We start from the raw sequence: 6411 nt of genomic DNA, 5'->3' as shown, positions 1-6411 counted from the left end.
ATGGGAGGGGTTGGGGTGGTATGGGAGGGGTTGGGAGGGGATGAGGTGGGATGGGAGGGGTTGGAAGGGGATGAGGTGGGATGGGAGGGGTTGGGGATGGGGGTGGGAGGGAGGGGTTTTGGTGGGATGAGGTAGGATGGGGGTGGGAGGGGATGGGGTGGGGATGGGATGGGAGGGGTTGGGGTGGGATGGAAGGGGATGGGAGGGGTTGGGGGTGGGAGGGGAGGGGTTTTGGTGGGATGAGGTAGGATGGGGGTGGGAGGGGATGGGGTGGGGTGGGAGGGGTTGGGGTGGTATGGGCGGGGTTGGGGTGGTATGGGCGGGGTTGGGGTGGTATGGGCGGGGTTGGGAGCGGATGAGGTGGGATGGGCGGGGTTGGGAGCGGATGAGGTGGGATGGGATGAGAGGGGTTGGGAGGGGATGAGGTGGGATGGGAGGGGGATGGGGGTGGGAGGGGAGGGGTTTTGGTGGGATGAGGTGGGATGGGGATGGGGATGGGATGGGAGGGGATGGGAGGTTGGCGGGGGGCGGGGGGGTGGCCGGGATGTACCCCAGTGCTGTCAGCTGGACTTGGCCTTCCCTTCTGCCTCCTGCCTCCTTTGAAGGAGATAATCCGCAGATTTCAGCTCTTTCAATGAGTCAGAAGGGCGCTTTTTGAATTTTGTTTTTATTCAGCCTCAGCATCCAGTACCTGAAGGGCCTACAGGAAGAGCTGGGGAGGGACCCAGGGACTATCATGCAGGGATAGGACAAGGGGTAAAGGTTTTAAACTAGAAGAGGGGAGATTTAGGTTAGACATTAGGAGGAAGTTCTTCACTGTGAGGATGGTGAGTTTTGCATTTTTTTTTCCTGACTCTCTCTGTGACTGGAAAAGATAGGTAAATATAAATAGAAAAAAGCATGGAAACTCTCATCACTTCCTCTTTTGGTATAGACTTACAGTGCTCTTGATACCTCTTTTCACTCCTGTTTTTATCAGACCTGGTGCATACACTCTGTTCTCCTGCAGAGAATGAGGCGACGCACTGTTGTTGGTCTCTCTCCAGTTTTTTGGAGGGTCAGTCTGTTGTCCAGTGGCTACCTGTCAAAGGGGTGTAACTTGTAACCTGTTACACCTTGTCGTTCGCAGTAATTATAATTGAACACCATTGTATTGTAACATTAATTAAAATGAAAAACTATTAATTTGTCATCTGAGTGGGAACTTCAGTGAAAGTACACTGCCCCCTCCATTCAGAACTCAGTTAATTCAAGGTGCAACCCCAGCACGTGCATTTGATATTCTTAACATTTCTCTTTGATATTGAACAGCCGGGAGGCCCAGCACTCACATACAAAATAATGCAATGTGCGTTTTATTTAAAGCACTCCTACTAGCTTTATCAGAAAAAGGTATTTTCATCATTCAAGCAGCATGAAATCTCACCGTGGCTTCTGGGCTGGGATTTTTGCTAGCCAAGTTCAAATTGTCTTCTCCAGAAAACTCTTTTCTTGGTACAAAAACTTAGATATATCTTGAATAGAGAGCTATGGGACTGAGTGAGAAAATAAGACATCTTTTATGGGAGATGCATTAATAATGCAATCCAGTAGTGATTTCCTCATTTCTACAAATGGCTCTTCATGAGGAACTAGAAGGGACTTCACTGATAATTGCTTTGGCAGTGAAACCTAATCACTCCCAGATTCCTGCAGTTACTTTTTAATAGTGTCTTTTCCATCTATGTTTTCTCCTCGTCAGCCCAGTGTTCTCCTTTCATGTGGCAGTTCTTCTTTGACTATGAATTCCTCCTCTGGGAAAAATGTGGCCACACTTGAAGATTCCTTCCAGTTGGCTATGCAGAAAGGTGTGCTGCTTCTACAGCAAGTGTAGCAAGTGTACCGGGACTTAGAGACTGCATTGTTTTCTGAGAGATATCTTGAAAACTTATGTAGAATTTAAAAAAAAAAAAAAAAAGTTACTTACAACAGTTTCAAAGAATATTCATGGAAATAACATAGCTGTGGAGAAGAGACACTTTGCTTGGAACTTGACACAACACATGAATCATTTGCCTCCTCAGCATGTACCATTTTTGATCAGGAGCCACCTAGCCAGAACGTGCTGCAACTACATGAGTGATCACAGCAGCATTAAAGTACTGTATTACCTAGTCTGTCTTTCCTATGTATGTGTGCTTTTTTCCTTTAAACCAATGTATGTATAAAGTCAGAATATAACCTGTAACATTGAAGTATCAAGCATACTGCATGAAGTGGAGGAGATCTTGGCCTCCTGTTGTGCCACTGTACAAATACAGTTAAAGGTACTGCAAAAAGCTGAGCAGGGTTTCTCTTAAAGTCCAAGGCAGCATGAACAGCTATTTCTGATCAGTCACATGAACTTGCCTGCTCTCAACCTTTGATATAAGTCATTGCAGTTGCAGTGAAGGTGGAGAGCCTGAGCTCAGCTGAACTGCTTGAGGCTGTATCTTGAAAAAATGCCACCTGCCTTGATGGGTGCATGTGGCTCCTCAGAACTATTTGTGCTCTGTGCATTGTGACGGTTTCCTGTGATCATGGGCATGAGGGACTCACAGCTGGGGAAGTACTTTGCTCTCCATTACACTGCCAGAGTAAAAGGGGAGTGTACCAGCCAGAGCAGCATACTCCTAAAGCTGCATAGAAGTGAACTTAATGCTGACCTTATAATATATCTCTGTATGATCACTGTTCAGGATACAGATGCTGTTTTCTATTTTCTGATAGCTTTTTATGTGAATCACCCAATTTTAACAGTTCCTTGTCAACATGCTTTCTCTTTTCCCCTCCTGTCTACAGTCCCTACTGTTTCTGTCCTTCATTCATGCCATGCCAGTAAGGTTTAAGCAGCTGACCTCAAAAGCTAATGAAGTCTGTTGGTTTCAACAGGCTTTGCACCAGCTCAAAATCTATGAGACAGCACTGCCCTGGGAACTACAGAGTACTACCCTGGTGTATTTTGGTAGGGGAGGGGCGTTAGACAGCTAAAATGTCATTATAACTCATCCTAACACATGGTGGTTGAAGTCCCTCTCAAAGTGTAGCTTCACCAACAGGAACATACCACATGTCACATTTCCAAGGCAGACCTAAAGACAGAGGTTCCTTTACAAAACGGGCAGTCAGTGTCTTCTCTTCCCTTTGGGTTCAACTTTTCATCCTGCAAATATAAAGGGAACTGTTAGTGGTCCTCTCAAGTTGCTTTTCCCAGGGAGGAGCAAGTCTGCAGTTCTCCCAGAGACTCTGAATATGGATTCTGTATCCTGTTTCCCAGCTTCAACGCAGTATTAAGTACATACTTAGTGCATTTCCAAGCTTGAGCAAACATTGTGACTCTTAATCTTCAGGAATTATAACATTGTAGTTATAGGCAGAGTAAGGGAGGCAATAGTTTTCCAAGGAGAGTCTCATGTTAGGAGGAACATGGAGTCAGAGTTACAGTGGTCCAAGACGAGTGTATAGGCTGACAAGAGGTTTATAGAGGACTCCTGAACAAAAAAAGGTGCTGTGCTGGACCTTGTTCTCACCACCAATAATGGGCTGGTGGACAATGTGAAGCTTAAGTGCAGCCTTGGCTGCAGTGACCACAAAGTGGTGGAATGCAGGATCCCTAGGGGAGTAAGGAGGGTGCACAGCAAGCTGACTACTCTGGACTTCAGGAGAGCAGTCTTTGACCTCCTCAGGGATCTGCTTGGTAGGGTACCATTGGATAAAGCCCTGGAAGGGAGAGGAGCCCAGGAACGCTGGTCAATATTCAACGATCACGTCCTTCAAGCACAGAAGCAACACGTCCCAACAAAGAGGGAGACAAGAATGCCAGGAAGCTTGCTTGGATGAACAAGGAACTTCTGGACATGCTTAGATGTAAAAAGAAAGTCTACTGAGGGTGGAAGCAAGGACAGGCAGCCTGGGAGGAGTAAAAAAGTTGTCCAAGCAGCCAGAGATCAGGTGAGGGAAGCTAAAGCCCAGATAGAATTACATCTGATCAGGGTCATCAAGGACAACAAAAAAAACTTCTACTGGTACGTGAGTGACAAAAGGAAGAATAGGAAACAGAAGGAGGAGTAGGAAAGGAAGAAGAAAACAGAAGACCTCTGGTCATGGGGGTTATGGGGAAGGCTGAGGTGCTCAATGACTTTTTTGCCTCAGGCTCTGGCTACACCACCCAAGTTGCAGAAGGCAAAGGCAAGAACTGTGAGAAGGAAGATCCTTCCCACTGGAGGAGAAGGGCAGGATCAAGACCATCTAAAGTACCTGAAATGGCACATGTCCATGGGATCTGATGAGATCCATCTGTGGCTCCTAAGGGAACTGACAGACAAAGCTGCAAAGCTGCTTTCCATCATATTTGAAAAGTCACGACAGTCTGGTGAAGTTCCCACTGCCTGGAAAACGGGAAACATAAGCCCCATCTGTTGCATGAAAGGAGACAGTGAAGGTCACATGGCAGTTCAGCCTGTGATAGATCTGGACGCAGAGTCAAAGCGAGCCTAGCACTTCCTAACATAGGAGGTTCTCCTGAAGGTACCACTATCCACAAGTGGCCTGTTTAGCTTAATCCTGTTGCAGGTGAATAGTTTGTAGAACAGTTTGCACCTGTTTCTAAGTAAGTGCATAAAGATTGGGAAAAAACAAAGCAGGCTGCAGTCTGTGGCTGTACCAGAAGTTACATAGAGGGTTGGAGCAAAGAAGGAAAGAAAACGAAAGTGGGAATCCTCTGGCATTGTTATCTTTCAAGCAATTCCCCTTCATTCTGTGCAGCTTTATTCTCATGCATTAAGTATCCTTCAACAGCAGGTTCTAGGAAAAAGATCAGTAAACAAGAGATCTTAATCCAGTTGCTGTTGCACGTGGCTGCACGATGGGAAAAAGTACTCAGAGCATCCCTGCACAAAGACAGATCTTGACTCCCAGAACTGGAGGTTACCCATATCTAGTGATGGCAAGGCATGCTGGCGAGGCAGCAACTGAAACTGAGCTCGATGACTGTGTGTCTTGGTGTGTGACAGGGCCTGCAAACCAGAAGTGAGCCTTGCAGCGCTTCTGCTGCACACATGTAGCAGCTAAATAAGGAATGCAATACCTACCACCACATCCACTTTCAGAGAGGACGCTTGGCAGCGAGTTCCTGAGCGTACAGACTCCCATTTTTGTTCAGCATTTGTATCACGTCCAGCACGACGGAGCGTGATGCGAGCTTCCACGTAACACAATATCATAAGAAATAACAGGGCAGTTTGTTTTCGTGTGGAGTCTACTACCCCATGGGGACGTGTCAGGGGATTGACTGGGGTATTGTAGCAGTTGAGTAGCAGGAGGGCCTCCCACCGCGCTCCTCTTGCTGAGGCCACCGGCGGCCCAGCAGGGAAGCAGCACCTTCCCATGCCATGGGGACAGGTTGGCTTGTGGGCAGTAGGAGGCTCTCTGGAACGCAGCTGTTGTACTTTTCCTTCAGACTGACCCTGCTTCCTGGCACTTTGTTACAGAGAGGACATCTGACACGATATTCCCTCTTTCATACACAAGGAGGAGAGAAAGGGGTATTCATGTTGCGGGTGCTTTCGTGTCAGAAGCTGAGGTGGCAGAACTAGAGGGCAGAGAGAAGTAAAGCTGTAGCTTTAGGAAGATCAGAAACTGGCTTGTTGCTTTCCTCCCAATGGGCTGACTTCACAGAAGTGTTACATCTGTCCAGTTCACTCTTTTTTTTAAAGGCTTCTCTCTACAAGCCCCCTGTTTTCTGCACAACTGCAGACTTTTTAGAGCCTTTGCACGTACTGCTTGGACAACAGGAAAACAACGATAAAAAAAACCCTGCATTTCAAAACGTCACCGTTACGCGCCAGGTGGGAGAAGCCCAGCAGTCACTATCGTTTCCTTAATTCTACGTTACACCCGTATACAGACCTAAGGCGCTTCTAGGTAGGCTTGGAAACGTGGAATTCCTTTGCCTTGGGTTGGCGCTCCGTTTCCCCAAATACCGTGATGTGACGCCTCAGAGCGTGGCGGGCGAAGCCCCCGCCGCCTGTCACAGGCGGCACAGCTCGCAGCCGATGCTCTGGGGAAGGCAACCGTGACTGCGCGGTGCAAACGGCGGCTCCCGGCAGAGGGAAGGGGGCTCGGGGAGGCAGCGCTTTCACGGCCGCGGCGTTGGAACAGGATAGCGGCGTCCCGCGGGCGACGATTTCCTCACTTACCTGCTCGCCGGTGGCCGCTGCCAGCTCCCCCAGGGCAGAACTGTGGCTGCCGGGTTTGCCTGCAGGGCCTGCAGGCGTGTGCCCGGCCCCGGGGGGCACAGGGTCCCAATCCCGCTTCCCGGGCCCTTCCCGGGCCCTTCCCGCCACTTCCCGCCACTTCGCCCCGGTTGCTGGGCGGGGTGACGTCATGCGCCCT

The 6411-nt window shown here is 48.7% G+C and overlaps 1 long non-coding RNA gene across 2 annotated transcripts; it reads right to left on the bottom strand.

The window, feature by feature from the left end:
• Nucleotides 1–541: 541 nt before the first annotated feature.
• On the bottom strand, nucleotides 542–6362 carry LOC127381709 (uncharacterized). Of its 2 annotated transcripts, XR_007888782.1 has the most exons (5): nucleotides 6216–6362; nucleotides 4276–4406; nucleotides 3086–3181; nucleotides 1427–1926; nucleotides 542–1081 (listed from the first exon to the last, which is right to left on the bottom strand). It is a non-coding gene; the product is annotated as an uncharacterized LOC127381709 (long non-coding RNA). The 2 variants fall into 2 exon arrangements; XR_007888781.1 differs by lacking the exon at nucleotides 4276–4406.
• Between the last annotated feature and the right edge of the window lie 49 nt (nucleotides 6363–6411).

The sequence above is a fragment of the Apus apus genome, chromosome 2 (assembly GCF_020740795.1).
Source record: "Apus apus isolate bApuApu2 chromosome 2, bApuApu2.pri.cur, whole genome shotgun sequence".
In the NCBI taxonomy this organism is placed as follows: Eukaryota; Metazoa; Chordata; class Aves; order Apodiformes; family Apodidae; genus Apus; species Apus apus.
Note: the sequence above shows the minus strand (reverse complement) of the source record. Positions and strands in the feature narration are given on the sequence as shown.